Source organism: Geotrypetes seraphini, chromosome 2 (genome assembly GCF_902459505.1).
Source record: "Geotrypetes seraphini chromosome 2, aGeoSer1.1, whole genome shotgun sequence".
In the NCBI taxonomy this organism is placed as follows: Eukaryota; Metazoa; Chordata; class Amphibia; order Gymnophiona; family Dermophiidae; genus Geotrypetes; species Geotrypetes seraphini.
The window spans coordinates 419,052,167-419,073,229 of NC_047085.1; the positions used below are offsets into that span (position 1 = coordinate 419,052,167).

The 21,063-nt window shown below is 43.7% G+C and overlaps 1 protein-coding gene across 8 annotated transcripts in view; it reads left to right on the top strand.

The window, feature by feature from the left end:
- Positions 1–21,063, top strand: part of CALCR (calcitonin receptor) — a 587,401-nt gene that overhangs the window by 38,634 nt on the left and 527,704 nt on the right. For 2 of the 8 annotated variants that reach the window (XM_033931117.1, XM_033931112.1), the window contains exon 2: positions 17,142–17,277. The exons of 5 other annotated variants lie outside the window; for them this stretch is intronic. The gene's annotated coding sequence lies outside the window, so the exon portion shown is untranslated. Of the gene's footprint in view, positions 1–17,141; positions 17,278–21,063 lie in introns of those variants that run through there. One more of the 8 variants, XM_033931121.1, reaches the window with a different exon arrangement.

Here is a 21,063-nt window from a genome sequence, read left to right on the forward strand (position 1 = left end):
AGAAGAGACTATAATTTTTTTTTGTTTTATGGATCCTGGTGTTGGGCAGGTGACACCTCACCCCCCATCCCGATGAGCTGGCCAGACAGAGCCTGCACCGCGTGGAGTGGCAGCGGGGCGGGAGACCAGGGTCACACATATAATAGAGGCAGCACATATAAATAGATCTCACGAATATGCATTGGGGAAATCCTGGGTTGTGGCCCTCGAGGACTGATGTTGCTCACTCCTAGTCTATAGTTGTACTCGTAGTGTTATAGACTGTACAAAAGACAACAGAGATCAGTAATATTAACAGCAGGATCTGGATAGACCCGGCTGTCTCCCAGCCACATGCCCCCACTCCACCCACCATACCACCATACCCCATATCTATCAAGTCACTACACAGTCTCTAATATGGTGAATATAGCCAGAGCTCTGTTTATTGATCAACAATAATAAATAACAGCCTCAACATGTTATAGCACATGGATCTCAAAGTCCCTCCTTGAGGGCCGCAATCCAGTCGGGTTTTCAGGATTTCCCCAATGAATATGCATTGAAAGCAGTGCATGCACATAGATCTCATGCATATTCATTGAGGAAATCCTGAAAACCCGACTGGATTGCGGCCCTCAAGGAGGGACTTTAAGACCACTGTTATAGCATAAATTAATATACCATAAATTAACTTAACATAACCAAGAGCGCCTCCTGAGCTACCAGATGTACATAGTATTATGAGGCCCCCAGCCCCACCACATCAGCAAGAGTCTGAGGGGTGGCATGTCCCACATGCCCCTTTAACAGGGTAACCTGACCGCAAGGCACAGCTCCCAGCCAGCCCACTGCTCATCGCCGGATGAGCCCCAGCACCCAGTAGCTCGGGAGAACCACCGTCCTGAGCTACCATCACCAACTATAACCACATGCGGGGAAAAACCACCCTGGAGGACCCTGGAAGGAGCCAGGTTCTCCAAGGTCCCGGCTTTAAAACCTCGCCTCCGCATCCATTTTCCCCCTGAACCAATCAATTTAAATTTCCCCCGGTGGGAAAACACTTCTCCCAGTCCCTAGCGATCTCCACCCCCCCCACCCCCCAACTACCTGCTTGCTCAATGGGTGACACGCCGGCCTCCCAGTCCTGTGTTACCTCTCAGGCTACACTTTGTAAATGAAACAGATAATTTAAAAAGTGAAGGAACTAAAGTATGTCATTAGAAAACACAATTTACATTTCATTAACTTCCCCAAAGCATCATTTATTTTGCCAAGGAAGATATTTAATTAGTGCTTACATTAAATTTTGCATTTCACAGAAATATGATCTGCCTTTTCCTGATAGGAAGTGGTTGAAGGAGCTGCTGCTGAATTTTTGTATGAGCGAGACGTGTATTCTTTGTGTTTAAATACTCTGAATTGTTTGATAAGGTGTTACACTAGAGAGAAGCTTGCTGTCTATTTTTCCTCTCTAGTTTTGCCTCTGACGCAACCCTTGGACGAAACGTGGCTATGTCAGGCACTTGCTACATTACAATTCTTTTTGCTCCATATACTTGTTTGGTCTGCTCTTTGTTTTACCCTCTTACCAGTCAGGTTTTCAGGATATCCACAGTGAATATGGATAAACTTGATTTGCATACAGTCTCCATTATATGCAAATTTCTTTCATGCATATTCATTGTGGGTATCCTGAAAACCTGACTGGCAAGGGAGTATTCCAGGACACTGAGCAAATAGGGTATGGACTTTTTAGGTTAGGCAGGGAACATTTTCAGGTCATGGACCTGGAGGGCCGCCGCGGGAGCGGACTGCCGGGCACGATGGACCCCTGGTCTGACCCGGCAGAGGCAATGCTTATGTTCTTATGTTCTTATGAGTTGAGAAACACTGACCTAAAGTACATATGTGAAACATGAATTCTTATGATGACAATTTCTGACATAATTGCCGTTATAGAACTTTAGCTGTCCACATTTAAGCACTTAACTGTAGGTACGCCCGCTTATGCCATGTTAAAGAATGGTGCAAATGTTTGTCCGCCGCCGTTGCCTATCTGCAGGCCACAACCAGGATCGCTCTGAAGCTCACCGGGAGTCACCTGCGGAGCTGCAGCGGCGGGGGCTTAGGAAGCGCTGGCTTCAGCGGACTGCCTAAGACAGGAGATGGCCGGTCACCCCCAATATCCGGCTTCAGCACCCCGTGGTCGGTGCAGTCCTTTTCGCCGCCTCCGCCTGTCTCATGCGCACCTAACTTCGGCGGCGGTGATCTGATCCTCGCTTGCCCGGCCCGGAGTCTGGGAACTTCTGCCCCGGAGTCTTTTCGTCCATCAGCCCGGCTTTTCTCCAGAGCTTCCTGCCAGTGTCGCACAGTCTGTGCGCTGTGATGAAACGCAGCAACAGCAGGGCATGGGTCCCCTGTCAGCCCCAGCTCCAGCGGCGCCAGCACACACCGACAATCAGTACAGGGCGGCTTTTCCGCAGAGGAGGAAATCTTGTAGTCACCGTGGGCCTCATCTGGGGCAATCTCCTTGGAGAAGAAGCACTTTTTCTGGGAACGTCATTGCTCCTCCTAAACTTACTTGCTCCACTTCATCACTGACGCTGAAACCGTGGATTGAACACAATGTTTTCTTTTCCTTTTTCTTTCCAGTTTATGAATTATTTTTAATCTTATTTATTGTTTTGCTACTTGTTTTGTTATGTTCTATTTCTATCATTTAAATTTCTCCAGAATTCTATTGTTCAACGGTTCCTACTTCTGCATCTATTCCTTTCTCTCCTTTCTTCTACCTTTCCAAAGTATTTAGATCAATGCAGTCCTGTTAGAATGTTTATTTTTTTATTTTTTCCTCTATCTCTACTTTTCACTTCTTTTATTACTCTCCAGGTACTTTAGCTAGATTGTGAGCCTTCGGGACAGTAAGGGAATTTTTAAGTACCTTTCTTATTTATAATTTTAATGCATATTTTCTGTAAACCGCTTAGAATCTAACGGATTAGCGGTATATAAGAAATAAATTACATTACATTACTTAAATGCTGTCAGCAACATGGCTGACAGTGTTCTATAATCTTTGGACCATATTCTATATTCTCTATATATTTTTGGTTTAAAAAAATGGGAGCATATCACTCCTTTTTATTTGAAACTCCATTGGTTGCCGATAGAGTCGAGAATTCTGTTCAAATCTTCTTGTATTTATTATAACTCAGTTTTTGGTTTGTTGCCAGGTGATCTTGTGTCTCATTTTTCTTTGCGTCACGCCAAAAAGACCACACATAGAGTGCACTTGTTTTCATATCCCTCCATAAAATCCTGTCGTTATAAGAAGTTCCTTGAGAGAACCCTCTCATTTCAAGCCGCTAAATTGAATGTATGGCTTGGAAAAATTATGTTAGAGGTCTCTTCCTATCTTGATTTTAGAAAATTGTTAAAGACTCAACTCTTTGATAGGCTGGTATCTTAATTCATTCTGCTTCATTTTTTTCAATCAAGTTCCTTATATTCAACTTGATGTATTTTATCTGTTCTATGTATTACTTCTTTCCCTGCATTATATTGTAAATGCTTTCTGTCTTTATCTGTTTTTAAATCCATTATTCTAATTTGTATTTTATCTGTATCCCATGTATAAGCTCACCTTGTTGTGAACCGCCTAGAACTTTTTCGGTATGGCGGTATATAAGAATAAAATTATTATTATATATGGCACCCAAAAAATTGGCGCCAACTAGAACAGCAGATAATGAGATTCTATTAAAGGTATTGTGCACCTTATAGAATTGTATTAAGCGCCAGTATGGGTCACAGCTTCGAAGTGTGCCCATTTAGGCCAAGGAAAACCAGGCCTAACTTGTGTGCACAGTGGGCTTATTCTATAACAGTGGGCATAAATTCTAGCAAACCTCAAAATCCGTCTATGCTCCTCCCCTGGCCACGCCCCCTTTTTAGATTCACACACTAGAAATGGCGCACAGCACTTTGTAGAATATGCCTATCAAGTTGTGCATGCAACTTTTAATTAATGCCAATTAGCGTCAATTACAAGGTGTTACTTGCCAATTATCAGCACCAATTAAGCGCATAATTATTGTTTAATAATTATAAAACAACTAAGTTGTGTGCACAAATCAGCTTTATGCAACAATTTGCATGTACAATGTAAGGCACCATATGCAGACTTTGGGGATTAATGTGTAAGAGCTGGACATGCCCCTTACCTGGCTATAACATGGCATGGATATTTGTGTGCTTAGCATGTAATACTTGTGCACACAGGTTATAGAATAGTGATAAATTAGCTGCTAATTGGATCTAACAATTGGCTATAATTGGAGATAATTTGTGCTAACTGGCAGCTTAGTAAAAGGTCCCTAAGGGGGATGTTACGTGACATGCCTAAGATCACAAGGAGCAACAGTGTGATTTGAACCTAGATTTCCTGCTTCACAGTCTACTGTTCTATCCACGAGGTTATCCCTCCACTCCTTCAAGCTGATTAATATACCATGTAAAACTCTATAGTCATTTATATTTATTCATTCAATTTTCTATACCGTTCTCCCAGGGGAGCTCAGAATGGTTTACATGGATTTATTCAGGTACTCAAGCGTTTTTCCTTGTCTGTCCTGGCGGGCTCACAATCTATCTAATGTACCTGGGGCAATGGGGGGGGGATTGACCCCCTCCTTTACTAACGCGTAGCATGGGTTTTAGCGCTGGCAGCGGCGGTAACTGATCCGGCGCTCATAGAATTCCTATGAGCTTCGGAGCAGTTACCGCCGCTGCCGCAGTTAAAACACGTGCTATGCGTTAGTAAAGGAGGGGGGTGACTTGCCCAGGGTCACAGGGAGCAGCGCAGGGTTTGAACTCACAACCTCAAGGTGCTGAGGCTGTAGCTTTAACCACTACGCCATACTCTCCACCTCAGGGGCAAACAAGGTATTTCACAAAGACTTGAATGGACCTGGAAGAGACTGCATCAGCATTGCAGAAACTGAAGAAGGTGCAGCCAGCCATTAACAGATTTAAAAATCGTCATTGGAATTTTCTATTTTATTCCATAGGTATTAGGCAGCCAGTGCAAGTCAATAAGGGTAGGCATAATCCTATATAATAAAACCCTAGCCGCGCATGCACACTCCTACCTGCGTGTTCCATTTTCTTTGTTCCGTGAGATGTAGGTCCGTGGTGGCAGGAGTGCGCATGCGCGGGTCCCCAGCCTTACAGCACCTAACTACACTCACCGGCAGGACTGGCCGCCAGCGCTGGACTCCCTGCTCTGGTAAAAGTAAGTTCTTCGCCTTGCCGCCCCCCCCCCCACTTCCCTTCCCTTCCCGCGGTCCCGACTCCAAACCTGCCGACTCCTTCTACGGCCCCGAGGCAGCGTGTGTAGAGTGATGCAGACGCTGCTGGAGTCGGCAGGTTTGGAGTCAGGACCGCGGAAAGGGAAGGGGCGGCGGCAGCAAGGGACTACGAGAGCCGACCAGACTTCTAGCACCCGTTAATGTAACGGGCTAAAATACTAGTACAGTGGTGCCTCACACAACGAACTTAATTGGTTCTAGGAGCAAGTTTGTTATGCGAAAAGTTCGTTATGTGAAACGCGTTTTCCCATAACAATACATGTTAAAAAAAATTATTCGTTCTGCAGCATAAAATATGCTAAGATGACATAAAAAAAGATAAATTTGTCAAAATGGTGAAAATGGTGGTCTTGCTGAGGCCAAACTCTTTGACGAGGTCACACTGTTTTACCCCCACATTCACTCCTTCTAATTATTTCCCGTTTCATTTCGACAGAAATCACCTTCCTGCTTTTTTTAGAAGCCATGATATATAAAAAATATTGAGTTTATCTTAAAAGGACGACTGTATACAGTGAGAGAGGGCAGAGTCTCAGCGGCAAAAACTGGGACTTAACTTTTCTTTTTTTTTTTTTTTTCTAGCATCGGGGAAGCGGCGAGAGTAGCTCCGCCCCCCCCCCAACGCATCAGCAGTAGGCGCCGGGCCCCTCCATAAAAGGAGGCGAGCCGACGGTCCGCCACTGCACAGGGAGCCAGGCGAAGGGCTGTGAGAAAGGGCAGTTAAGCGCAGTGACTAATGACTGCCTGCAGTGCCTGCGCGGAAGGATGCAATACATCGTCAGCTCGGGTGACTTCGTTGTGTGAAACGAAGTTCGTTGTATGAATCAAGACATGAAGTTCGTTGTGTGCAGCGTTCGCTGTGCGAGGCGTTCGTTATGCGAGGCACCACTGTATGTTCATATCTAGGGATACCCTTCAGAGATTTAGCAACCACTTTCTGCTTGAGTTGCAGTGGCTGCAAATAGAGGCTTGAAGACACACAAACGTAACATTAGCACAATCCAGGCAAGGAAAAATACAAGCCTGCATTACAGTACAGAGATGGCTGAAGACATCACAACATTCATAACTTTTAAAAATATCATCAGTACAATCTTGTTTTATACATCGTTTTAAGGTGAATCATTTGTCCGCTGTTTAGGCACTTCCAAATACTTGAGCAGTCACATCGTGTAATTTGATCATTGATTCCACAGCCGTATCTGACTGTGAATTTATCAAAGCCTCTGTCTTCTTTAATAACAAGGCCATGCAGTGAAAACCAAATTGTCGTTTCTTGAAAGCACACAGAGATTACTGCCAAAACCAAGATTCTCATTTATTGAGAACAGAATTTATAACATAATATCAAGTTTCAAGTTTATTAAAAATTTGATTAATCGCTTAATCCACATTCTAAGCGATTTACATATTACTAAAATTACAATAAAAGGGGAATAATACACTGAATAGAACTGAACATACTATTGACAAAACTATTGACAAAACAAAACAAACAAAAAAAAAAGAACAAGAGGAAAAGCATGGGTAAAAGTTACAATATGTTTTAAAGGTAGAAAAACAAATAGGGAAAATAGATAAGGAAAGGGAAAAGGCTAAATGTTTCAGTGAAAGATAAGAAGTAAAAGAATTATTATTAAATAGTGTAGAAATGATTAACTAGAAAAGGCATCTTTAAAGAGAGAACTCTTCAGCTTACCTTTGAATTTTTCTATGTTTGTTTCTTCCCTTAAATAGATGGGGAGAGAATTCCAGGTTTGGGGGGCTGAAACAGAAAAGATAGCTTGTCGTCTAGTGTTTATGAATTTAAGAGAGGGAACTGATAGAAGATGATAACATAATATCATTAGCAGAAAGGTGATAAAACCTTCCAAAAGACCTGAAAATCTCACCCAATGGCTGTTGGGATATAGTAAACAAAAAGTGTGGCCAACAGGAGCCCTGTGATATGGCTGCCACTGCCTCTGCCCAGGAAAACCAATTCTCACCCACTCTGACCTGCAGTGCTCTCCCGATCAAATAGGAGTGCAACCATAACAATACAGTGCCCTCATCCCCAAATATTGTAATATCCTCGGCAAAATTATAGTGCGAGCCTCCAAAATATGAGCATATTACACCAATTTTGTGTAGTTTACATTGGCTACCAAGGGCTGCATTTACAAGAGATTCCTTGATAAGAACATAAGCAATGCCTCTCCTGGGTCAGACCTGAGGTCCATCATGGCCAGAAGTCCGCTCACGCGGCGGCACAACAGGTCCAGGACCTGTGCAGTAATCCTCTATTTATACCCTTCTATCCCCTTTTCTAGCAGGAAATTGTCCAATCCTTTCTTAAACCCCAGTACTGTACTCTGCCCTATTATGCCCTCTGGAAGCGCATTCCAGGTGTCCACCACTCGCTGGGTAAAGAAGAACTTCCTAGCATTCGTTTTGATCGAACACTATCATTCCAAGCAGGCAAATGGAACAGACGTTTAACCAACTTTATGTCAAACGCGCTTTCTTATCAAACTTTCAGGAAGTCAATCGAAACTTACCTCCTTGACAAATTTCTCTGACTCCACTTCTGCCTTGATGCATTCCTAAAACACTCCTAGATAAACTCGATCAATCTTTTAACATGCTAATGTAATGTCGAAAGTTTTTTGTATTATTTATTTATTTATTCAATTTTCCATAACGTTCTCCCAGGGGAGCTCAGGACGGTTTACATTAATTTATTCAGGTACTCAAGTATTTTTCCCTGTCACTGTCTGTATACAGTCTCTTCCTCAGTAAACTGCTCTGAACTCAGATCTATTTTAACTACTGACTCGATTAATACCTTAATTCATTCCTTAGTCATTTCCCACTTAGACTACTGTAATTCTCTTTTAAATGGACTCCCCCAAAAAGAACTTCGACGGCTTCAACTCATTCAAAATACCGCAATCAAACTCATCTACAAAATAGGTAAATTCGAACATGTCACTCCTCTTCTTAAAGAGGCTCATTGGCTCCCAATCACCCATCGGATAACTTATAAAATCATACTGCTCACTTTTAAAATTAAACACTCTCACCTGCCCTTATTTCTAGATAAACTATTAATCCCCCAAAGTTCCCCTCGTTCCTTAAGATCTACTGATCAAAAACTGCTTTTCATACCATCATTAAAAGAATCCTATTACACTAGGAAAACCAACTTTTCTATAACTGCCCCCACATTATGGAATTCTCTCCCTCAATTTCTTCGGGACGAAACCCAATTACCAAAATTTAAGATTAATCTTAAAACTTATCTATTTCAAGATGCCTTTGCCAAATCTTAATCTTTACTTGGTTCATTCGTCGATCTCTTTCTCAAAACTAACCTTCTCTTCAGCGCATATCTCTTATACCATGCACCCTTACCCCTTGTGTTATTTCCCTTCCCTCTATCTCATTTCTTCTATTATTATGTAACTTTTCCCTTCCTCCCCACTCATCCTCACTGTCAGGTTTTGTTCGTACATGTTTTATATGTTTTTCTTTTTTTTACACCATTAATTAATTCTTGCTATTCTATTTTAAATTTTATTGTTAACCGGTCAGATATTTGTTTTATGATCGGGATATTAAAAACCAATAAACTTGAAACTTGAACTATTTGTGGTATTCCGGTATCTACTATAATAAAACGCTAAGCACACATGCACACTCATACCGCCGTGTTCCCTGATCCCTGATCTGTAGGTCTGTGGCAGGTAAGAGTATGCATGCGCGCGTTGTTGTTCTATTCTAACGACTGGCGGAAGGTAACATGCTGCGACTCCCCCCGCCCCTACCCGGCACACCCGAAACCCCCGTTGACCCTCCCAGCCGACCTTCCCACCACGAGATGAACACAAACCTCCCGGCTCCAGCAGCATCCGAGGCACAGTAAACATGCAGCGTCGCATCCTTATACTCGCCTGATTTCCTCTGCAGCATCCATGATGACATCATCAGAGACGCAGCAGAGGAAATTAGGGCAGAAGACCGCGAAGCAGCGTGTTTACTGTGCCTCGGATGCTGCTGGAGCTGGGAGGTTTGTCGGCCTTCTAGTGGTGGGAGGGTTGTCTGGGAGGGTCAACAGGGGTTTCGGGTGTGCCAGGTAGGGTCGGCGCCGGCGGGAGGGGGGGTTGTTAAATGGAAACATGCTGCTCAGGGGGATTGGAAGGAAGCGGCAGGCTGGCTTCGGGGGATGGGGGGGGTTTAAATGGAAACATGCTGCTCAGGGGGATGGGAGGCAGGCTGGCATCGGGGATGGGGGTGGGACAAAGTCTGGAAGATAATGATGGGGACATAGGAAGGAGGCACTGGGAGTACTAAGGATATAGAAAGGGGCACTGAGGGCACTAAGGACATAGGATGCACTTAGGGCACTAAGCAGGACAGAGGCATTGGGGGCACTAAGTACATGGGAAGGAGGCACTGGGGCCATTATGGACACAGGAAGGAGGTACTGGGGGCACTAAGGACGTAGGAAGGGATACTAAGGACATGGGAAGGAGGCACTAGGGGCACTAAGGACATAGGGAGGGGCACTAAGGACATAGGAAGGAGGCACTGAGGGCACTAAGGACATAGGGAGAGTCACAGATAGAAAAAATGACAGACAGACAGGCAGCACGCAAGGAGAGAGAGACAATGAAAAAAAACCCCAGACACACAGACATCTACTCTAGCACCCGTTAATGTAACGGGCTTAAACACTAGTATAAAAATAAACTTCTTATTATTATTATCATTAATAAAGATAGCAATTCAGTCGCTGTTGGCTGATTCCTGGTCGATTCCTGGCCAATTGTAAAACAGCGATTGATTCACTATATCTTTTTTTTTTTTTTTTAATGGGCCAGATATTTTTCATGTATTACACATGCAAAATATCTGGCCAATTTTTAAAAAAATGAAAAAAAAGCCTCCCCCCTACCCGACAAAGTGCTCCCATGCCGAACCCCCCCCTCCCCCACGTGGCCAAAATGGCAGGGCGGATGCCAACTCCCTCCTGCCATCTGAACCAATCAGGGACTTCCTTAGGAAAGAGCCTAAGGAAGTCCCTGATTGGCCAAAACAAATGGCCAATCAGGGACTTCCTGGTTTTGCGATTGTCGGTACAGGATCGGAAGGTTTAGTGAATCTAGCCCTTTGAGTTTGATCTTTAAAGTTTTGAAAGACAACTGTTCTGTAGTTTTAAGCTCATTGCCCTCTAGTTACCAACCAAAGAGAGCACTGAGATCTGAGAATCAGATGAATCTTGAAATTCTGTCATTGAATTGGGGGAGACAAATAAGAATTTGGTACAGTCTGTAGTGTCAGTACAGGGTGCAGTTTTGTGGAATTTATTACCAATTGAAATCAAGCATTCATCTACTCCTATTGTAGCTCCTGTGGGACTGGTCACTTCTCGTGAGACACAGCTTTCTGCTGCTAGGTCCCCTTACTGGAACTGTATCTTCATACAGATTTGAGGTCCATACCATCTTAGCCTAAATTAAAACTGCATTAAAAACGTGACTCTTTCAGCAGGCCTTTGAAACATTTGTCATTTGAAGGTAAATTTTATTGTTCTTTTACTGGTTTTCATTTCCTCCACTTTTCGTTATCTTTATATGTGTTTCAGATGAGAATTGTGTCATAGGTTTGAATTTTGTTGTGCTATTCTCACTCTTGTTATGTTACATACTGTTACTGTCTGTATTTTGTACTTGAGCTTTGTTTGTTGTTAATGTTCTGTTAATTATGGAGCTCATTTTCTAAAAAAGATAGACATCCAAAAGACAGCATAAGTCAGCACTTGGACATCTTACTAGTCAAAATGTCCAAATGGACATTCTCAAAACAGATTTTTTAGATGTGTTTCTAGTCGTTTTGTCCAAATTTTAAGGGGGCATGGTAGAGGTGTATCTTTGAAGGGCTTAGGACTTGGACACTTGGCAGGCATAATCAAACCTTTAACAAAACGTCCTGGGTTGTTTTTTTTGTTTGTTTTGACGTTTGGAGCTAGATCTGTTGTAAAAGTGTCTAAAGCAGTGTCTCTCAAACTGTGTGCCACGGCATAGTGGTGCACCCTGAAGAGATTCCAAGAGTTCCATGAAAGATTCTAGAATTTTACTTTATTTTTACAAATTTCCTTCATAAATATACACTAGAATAGGTGACATGCACATCGCGTACGCAAGAGTCTGTCAATGTTATGAGTGTCTGTGTGCATAGGGATACAACCGTTCAGACCAGTATCATTCTTTAACGTGATTGGTCCTTGAAAACTAATGGCAAGTAATTTTATTTTTATGCAGCAGTTATCCTAACTTGAGCAAAAAAGCAATCAAGGCTTTTCCATTTGAATCTTATTAGCTTTGCGAACTTGGATTTTCAGCTATGACAGAAATTAAATTGTAAAAAAGAGAATGAGTGCAGATGGTGGTTGATGAAACATGTGTTTGCTCATCGATTATTGATCTGCGTTTGAGTTCATTTGCACTCAAAAACAAGCACATCCATTGCATTTGGCAATTCTATTCTATCTACTTTAGTTTCACCATTGTTACAATTATCCATAGATAGCTTAAAGAACTTTAATTAAATAACTCTCAAAAACATTTGCTCCATTTAGTGTGCCAGAGCTAAAAAAAAGTTTGAGAGACACTGGTTTAAATGCTATAAAGGTGCCCAAACTGACTAGATGACCACTGGAGGGATTAAAACATGTCCCCTCCTTATTATTATTATTATTATTATGTTCTTGTATACCGCCATACCCAAAGAGTTCTAGGCGGTTCACATCAATTAAATTAGGATCCGATCTGAACATGGATTTACAACATTTTGTCGGAATTACAAGCAACGAGGAAGGAAGTGTTGGGGTTTTAGCAGAAGTTTATCAGAGTTGGATTGGAAGGAACGAGGGAGGGAGAAGGGAACCAAGGGAGGGGAGGGGGAGAGAAAGGAGGGGGTGGGGCGGGAGTTGGTTTATTGCAGGGGAATGAGGGTTAAGGGTCCTGTTCGCGGAAAAGGTATGTTTTGAGAAGTTTTCTGAAATTGAGGTAGGTCGGGGCCTCGAGCATCATTTGGGCTAGCCAAGGGTTCAGCTTAGCCGCCTAGCCCCCAGTGGTCACTGACCCCCCTCCCACCACCCAAATATGTGAAAATAAAATCAGGATTTTCCAGCCTGTATGACAGATTCACATGGCTCACATATGAGGGCTGCTGTAAAGTTCTCAGCCCAACCAACTTCCTAAATCTGATGTTATTTTGCTACTATAGCTGAAAAGAGTGTTGTTTTAGTTTATTTCATTAGAGTTTGCAAATTGGCACTTTGCAAAACTAAACTAGCACTCTTTTCAGCTTTAGGAAGTTGGGGGGCTGAGAACTTTTTAGCACCCCTTTCTACATCTCTACAGCAGAGCAGATGGGCTTGCTAAGGGTTACTGTAGAGACATGTCACATCAAGGGCTCCTTTTATGAAGCCGCGTTAGTGGCTTTATCACATGCGATTTTATATCATGCGCTAACCCCCGCGCTAGCCGAAAAACTACCGCCCGTTCAAGAGGAGGCGGTAGCGGCTAGTGCGGCTGGCAAATTAGCGCGCGCTATTACGTGTGTTAAACCACTAACGCGGCTTTGTAAAAGGAGCCCTAAAAGTCCCATACACATGTCAAAATAACTTGCTTATATTGTGTGGTGAGTAGTGCTGCCCGATTCAGGGAAAAAAAATTTGGATTAGATTCGGCCTATTGAATCGATTTTTCGATTCAAATTTCCTGCCCAATTGGACGTTTTTTTCACATGTCCTGGTGGGTTTATTTTGTAGCCTCTTTACCCACCCCACTGACTTATGCCTTCTCCAACCCTACACCAGTGCTGTGGGGTAAACAAAACTAACAGAAAAGTATTTTCTTCTTTCTGTTAGGTTCTAGCTCACGCTTGTTGTCTAACACCAGCTCTGGCAGGATACACATTTCAAATCTGACATATTGTAATCACAAAATAGGAAATAAAATTAATTTTTTAACATTTATAGTTTGATTTATATCCCATTTTATATAAAGCGGGTTCCAAAACGTACATATATAATATTATCAAATTACATACATTTAACAATCTAACCCCAGCGCCTTTAGTTTTCTGGTCATTTTATTATTCAAATCATGTTGGTTCCAGGCTCTGGTTTCTGTTTAATTTGCTCACCAGATTTTCCTGCCAAATTGACATTTTCTTCTTTCTCCGTGCTCACCATTCATCTTCCATCTCTGTACCTTCCCTTCCACTGCCATATCCAATGTTTCTTTCCCATGGCCTACCATCTTTCTCCCTCCCTCTCTCTTTCTCTCCATAGGTCTATCTCTCCCTCCTTTTTTCTCTGTGAGTCTCTCTCTCCCTCCCTCCTTTGTGGAGAAAGCTCCTTTGTGGAGAAAGCTCTCCTCCCCCCTGTCAGGTATCTCTCTCTTTTCTTTCTAACTAACCCCTGCAGTCCAGTCTTTTCTCTCCTACCTTCCCTCTCCTTCTGTTGGTATCTCTCTCCTCATTCCCTGAATCAATTCAGTCAGAGTGAATTGGCAAATCGATTGAAATCGAGAATCGGGCAGCTCTAATGGTGAGCCTTCCAAAACATACAGTACCTGCATAAAGATGACACCTGCAGGCATAAGGTGGGTACAATATATTTTGGGTGAGTTTTGGAGGGCTCACCATACAATATAAGCAAGTTATAGTGACATCTGTACTTGGGACTTCTAATATGACATTCTCTGCAGTAATCCTTAGAGTGCCATTCAGCTGTCTGTGAAGTTTGCTAAGAATGCTGGCTGTTTTGAGGTCTGAAAAGCTTTCTTTTGTGCATTTTTCATGGTTTGAGGGGAGATCCGGGAAACTACAGACCTGTGAGTCTGACTTCGGTACTGGGAAAGATGGTAGAGGTGCTGATAAAGGACCGCATCATCGATCACCTTGACGGACACAAACTGATGAGGACCAGCCAGCATGGCTTCAGCAAAGGAAAATCTTGCTTGACAAACTTACTCCACTTCTTCGAGGGAGTAAATAGGCAGATAGATAAGGGTGACCCAGTCAACATCATATATCAAGATTTTCAGAAGGCGTTCGACAAGGCGTATGAACATCTACTTCAAAAAAATTGTGAGCCTCGGAATTGGGGGTGATGTACTTACATGGATTAAAAACTGGTTGGCGGATAGGAAACAGAGAGTGGGGTAAATGGACAATGCTTGGACTGGAAAAGCAACACTAGTGGAGTTCCGCAGGGTTCGGTGCTCAGACCTGTGCTCTTCAACATATTTATAAATGACCTAGAGATTGGCACGACGAGTGAGGTGATTAAATTTGTGGACAATCCAAAGTTATTCAGAGTAGTGAGGACAGAGAAGGATTGCGAAGACCTACAATGAGACATAAACACACTAGAAGAATGGGCTGCAAAATGGCAAATGGTAGATAAGTGCAAAGTGATGCATATCAGTAACAAAAATCATATGCATGAATACAGGATGGCAGGGCTATACTCGGAGAGAGCCCCCAGGAAAGAGACTTGGGAGTTCTTGTAGACAAGTCAATGAAACTGTCCGTGCAATGCGCGGCTGTGGCAAAAAGGGCAAATAGAACGCTAGGAATGATTAAGAAGGGGATCAAAAACAGATCTGAGAAGGTTATCATGCCGCTGTACCGTGCCATGGTACGCCCCCACCTGGAATACCCCCAACACATGAAAAAGGACATAGTACTACTCGAAAGGGTCCAGAGGAGAGTGACAAAAATGGTTAAGGGACTGGAGGATTTGCCGTATGAGAGGCTAGAGAAATTGGGCCTCTTCTTCCTTGAATAGAGGAGACTGAGAGGGGACATGATCGAAACATTCAAGATATTGAAGGGAATTGACTTAGTAGAGAAAGAGAGATTGTCCACCCTCTCCAAGGTGAAGAGAATGAGAGGGCACTCACTAAAGTTAAAAGGGGACAGATTCCGTACAAATGTAAGGAAATTCTTCCCTCAAGAGAGTGGTAGAAATTTGGAACGCTCTTCAGAGGCTGTTATAGGGGAAAGCACCCTTCAGGGATTCAAAAATAGGTTAGATAAGTTCCTGCTGGACCAGAACATATGCAGGTAAGGCTAGGCTCAAATAGGGCACTGGTCTTTGATCTAAGGGCCGCCGCGGGAGTGGACTGCTGGGTGCAATGGACCACTGGTCTGACCCAGCAGCGGCAATTCTTATGTTCTTATATTCAAGAATGGCCAAAAAATACTAAGGACCAAAATGTCTACATATGTCATTCTACAAAAAGAAAAAAAAGATAGACATCTTGCTGTTTTGAGAAAGGACGTTTTCTCTATTGGATTTCTGGATGTCTTTCCCAAGATGTCCAAACTTGGCCTTAGACGTCCTATCGAAAATGCCCCTCCATACCTTTTATTGTGAAACTGCCTTAATACCATCGTTGGGCTATATAACAAATGCTCAAATAAATAAACTTTACATCTAAATTCCAATTTTAGAAATCTGGGATCTCCACATCCAAAACACAAATACTGTTTATACTCAAATATAAACCCATCCGAATGCAAATCGAAGTAACCTCCTTCAAAAGAGGGGGGAATGGTTGACTCACCTGTAAAACCAAAAAAATTCTGTGGAGTGACGATGTTCCTAAATGGACTTTATTTGAAAGTGTCAAAGTTTCAAAGATACACTGAAATCATCCACATAAAATAATTCCATCCACATAAAAATAAATCATCCACATAAGAGCCTTAAAGGACCTAGTCCGCTAGGGATACAGGACCCAAAATGGTCCGCGTTTCAACAAAAAGTCTTCTTCAGGGGTCCCTGGGGGTCCTATAAAGGTGAATACGTGGGAAACAATTATGTGGTGAGCCGGAAGTGAGACACTGCTTGCATCTGCAATAGAAATCCTCAAATATCTAAACATTATCTTACTGTGAGAAACAGTCTTGCTAACAGAGCTGGTTACTCTTCAGCTTACCTGCATCAATAGCTTCGACATACAATATTCACTAGAGGCACTGGAGCATACAGAGCAAACCTTGCTCAGGATATGAACACAAAAAAGAAACAAGCTGCAGGTTGATCTTTATTTCTGCGTACTACACGTATTCAAGTGAATACATAGTGCTTTAATAAATGTTTCATGGCATCTTAAAAAAAAGAAAAAAAGAATTGCCACCCTAGATATAAGTAAAAATATTTAGGGCCTGTTTTACAAAGCCGGGCTAGCGGCTGTAGCACGGTAACAGCCCCGAAGCCCATAGAGATTTAAAGGGCTTCGGGCCGTTGCCGTGCGGCTTTGTAAAACAGGCCCTTAGTCTGCCGCTAATCATGATATATTACCGTACAATCGTATACTGCTGTGGTGAATTATGGGGCACATTAAACACTCTTTCTGCACAGATTTCACTGATATGTTGATGTGCATTTTATTGCACACAGTAAAAGACCACTACAGTTGTGGGGGAGGGGAAAATTAAAAGATAGCTGCACTTCTCTCCCCGCCCTCCCCCTTACCAATGACCGGCACTCTCGTACCAACTTGCATAACTTTTTCTGCAGATTTTACAGGTGCTGCTTCCTAATGAGAGGAATTTGAATGTCTGCTTTCTACTCCTCCCCAATAAACGGCTTTAGTCTTATCATTTTCTCTGGCTGTTTTTATGCGTTTGTCATTCATGGTTTGCCTAATGAAAACTATAACAAGCATTAAGAGTGTATGAAGTTTGACCCACACTTAATATGCTAAAATTTTCTATTCATAGACGTAACTGCATATCACGAAGTTTAATCGATTAGTTACAATTCACTGTACCAAGTAACTTTGAAAGTCCATATCGGGTCTCCTGAAGCAGATCTCGAAACGGGGCCACGTTGGGACCCCTTAAACTACAATCAAAAGTTAAGTGAACGGTCTATTCATATTAAATCTAGTCAGTGATTGTTGCACATCATGCGTTGAAATATGAAGAGAAGATATTACTTTCAGCATTTTTGCCTGATTTTAAGGCCAAATGGGATAGACACGTGGGATCTATTCACAGAGAAAGGTAGGGGAGGGTCATTGGGGTGGGCAGACTAGATGGGCAATGGCCCTTATCTGCCGTCTATTTCTATGTTTCTATGTTTCTATATAAGATATATATATAACCTTCTCACCAAGTCTCAGAGAGTGATCAGTGACATATGAGGTTGCAATGACTTGAAGGCGAACTCCTTTTGCGGGGTGGTTTTTTTAGCCTTCCCTTCAGAGTTTCATATCTGTGAGCACTTTACATAAACAACTGATCACTCTCCAAAGACAGTTTCTTATTGAAGTCGGTCTCTTTTCTGTAATTTATACTTTTTCTGACTTCCATCTTGACAATCGCAATCCCTGATTTTTCTAAGGAAACGAAAGATGGATGTAGGGCAGAAAGTGAAGGAGAGAAAAACAGCAAATGGATAAGGCAACAGAGTTTAGAACACAGACAGAAGGAAGCGCAGCCAGAGACTTGGAAAAGATGAATAGAAAAATAAAATCACCCAACCAAGGTAGGAAAAGTGATTTTATTTTCAATTTAGCGATTGAAATGCGTTAGGCTCCTTTTACGAAGGGTTGCTAGGGTTTTGAGCGCACGCACAAAATTACCGAGCGCTATACCGCGCGGTAGCTGAAAATCTACTGCCTCCTAAAAAGGAGGCGGTAGTGGCTAGTGCGCTTGGGAATTTAACGCGCGCTATTGCGCGCGTTAAGGCCCTAGCCCACCTTTGTAAAAGGAGCCCTTAGTTTTCAGAATTTACATTTGTTGTCTATATTTTGTACTGTTTAAGGAAGAAATCTATTTCTTTCTATTTTTCTGCTGTTGTACTGCATGCAGAGTCTGGCATCTTAGGGTTTCGTTTGTGTACTGTATATTAGGACTTTTAGTTTGTGGTCCTGTATTTGCACAGGGTTTATTTGTGTTTTGCACGTTTGATCAAGCCCAGGTGTTCTGGTAGGAATGAATGTTGTGAAGTGTTATTGGTGTCATGGCCCCAAATTGGAAGATATTTTTGGGCAGTTTGTCCATGTTTTGGAAGGCCACATCTGGAGGACCTCTGCACATGCATAGATATTGAGGTGATGACATCAGTAATGTGTGCGCATGAGTGTGAAGTCATCATCATCATCATAATAATAATTTATTTCTTATATACCGCTATACCATAAGTTCAAAGTGGTTTACAACAAGATACATACAGTGAATATGTGAAGTGAGGAGAAAAAACAGCTTGAACTGGGATGCAAGTTACAAATGGAAGAGAACCAAGCTGTTTTGAATCTAAAGATGTGAATAGTCGAAGATTGATACAGGGAAAAATGATTTGGGTTAGAATACAATTACTAAAGGGAAGAGCATGAGTAATCTAAAATCTAGGGAGAAGGGGATGGAGAAGAGGAAAGCTGGAGGGATTGGACATGTCAATGTCCACGCATGCGTGGAGGCCTTTAGACATGGCCCAGAGCTCAGGGATGGAGACATGAAGTTCATGTGGAGGGAGGGGCTGGGGTGCAATGGGGTGGGGCAAAGTGTTCGCTCTTTTTTTTTTAAGAGGAAATCTGGTAAGCCTTTCATAAGCTGTATCTACAAACATCTAGCAAATTGGGGAAACAATACTCTCTCTATGCTTTCTCTACAGTATGTGGTAATTAAAGATGGTGCTTGTTTCATCACAGATAAGAAGAGAAAGAGAGAAACTATAGTTAAGGTTACCAGATTTTATGGCCCCACCCCCAGACCCACCCAGTTATGCCTGCCCCACCCCATTCTGTCTGAGTCATGCCCTGCTATGTCCCGCCCCCCCAGTCCCACCCCCTCAACCTGTTCACTTGTTCGGAGCGGCGTCTGAAAAGCATCTACGCATGCGGGGCGACTTAATGACGTTGCACACATGCACGTGATGTCACCGCATTGCATCCGCGATGCCCTCCTGATGCCGCTTCCAGCTGAAAGCTTTTCAAAAACCTGGACAAATTGCCAGGTTTTGAAAAGCCGTCCAGTCACTTGGACATGTCCTCTAAAAGGAGGACGTGTCCGGGTAAGTCCGGATGTCTGGTAAACCTAACTATAGTCACATGCTTTCCCAATGCACTCTGGGTGTTTGGCTTAAAGACACACACTCTCACTGATTATATGTCTAAATATAAGCCTTTTCTGCACTGCTGCCATTCACACTGAGAGCGGGAGATTCCACTTACTAAGCTCACAACAGTGTACATTATTTACCGTATTTTCTCGCATATAACGCGTGCGTTATATGTGGTTTTTACATACCGCGAATACCCTTGCGCGTTATACGCTTGAGCGCGTTGTACAAATTTTTTTTTACATAGTTCCCCCCCTGAAGTCCGATTCACCCCCCCGCAGGACCGCTCGCACCCCCACCCCGAAGGACAGCTCGCACGCACCCGCACCCGCATCCCAACCCCGAAGGACCGCTCGCACGCACTCCCACCCGCAACCTCATCCTGAAGGACCGCTCGCACCCCCACAGCCTCCCGACAACCCCCCCCCCCATCATGTAGAAGCTCCTACCGGTGTCCTGCTGCTTCCTCTTGGCGGTTCTGACACCCGACACGATCGGGGCAAGAGGGAGCCCAAGCCCTCTTGTCCCGCCGACTCCCCAACTCCCCGACAATATCGGGCCAGGAGGGAGCCCAAGTCCTCCTGGCCCTGGCGACCCCCCCCCCCCCGCTAGTTGTTCGGACCAGGAGGGAGCCCAAGTCCTCCTGGCCCTGGCGACCCCCCCCCCCCCCGCTAGTTGTTCGGGCCAGGAGGGAGCCCAAACCCTCCTGGCCACGGCGACCCCCTACCCCCACCCTGCACTACATTACGGGCAGGAGGGATCCCAGGCCCTCCTGCCCTCGACGCAAACCCCCCTCCCCCAATGACCGCCCCCCCCAGCCGACCCGCGACCCCCCTGGCCGACCCCCACGACACCCCCACCCCCCTTCCCCGTACCTTTGTGTAGTTGGCCGGACAGACGGGAGTCAAACTCGCCTGTCCGGCAGGCAGCCAACGACGGAATGAGGCCGGATTGGCCCATCCGTCCCAAAGCTCCGCCTACTGGTGGGGCCTAAGGCGCCTGGGCCAATCAGAATAGGCCCGGGAGCCTTAGGTCCCACCTGGACGTCGGACGGGGCATCAGGCTTTCAGGTGGGGACAGGACTTCAAGGGGGAGAGGAGAGTTGGGGCGGGCGAAAGGAGAGTCGGGGTGGCCAGAGGAGAGTCGGGGCAGGCGAAAGGAGAGTCGGGCGGCGATGGGAGAGTCGGGCAGCATGCGCGGTATACGGGTGTGCGCGGTAATAAAAATTTCTGTACATAAATTTGTGTTTTTCGCGTGCTATACCCGTGTGCGCGTTTTACACAGGTGCGCGTTATCTACGTGAAAGTACGGTACATCTTAAACAGCACTCTGTTCACATGAATATGGGGACAGAACAGTTCTAGCATCTAAAAATAGAGAACTCATTAGTTCTAGTTGCTACTACAAGCCAAAAGGAGAATGGCTCACTGATTATGTTTATCAGTTTTTAAGTACTTGAACTGTATCTTTTTAAAAAAAAAACTTTATTTAGTTTTTAATGCCAACAAAAAGTGCAATAGAATTTATATACAAATAATGATAATCAATCAAGCACTTATAATCAATCAGAATCTATAC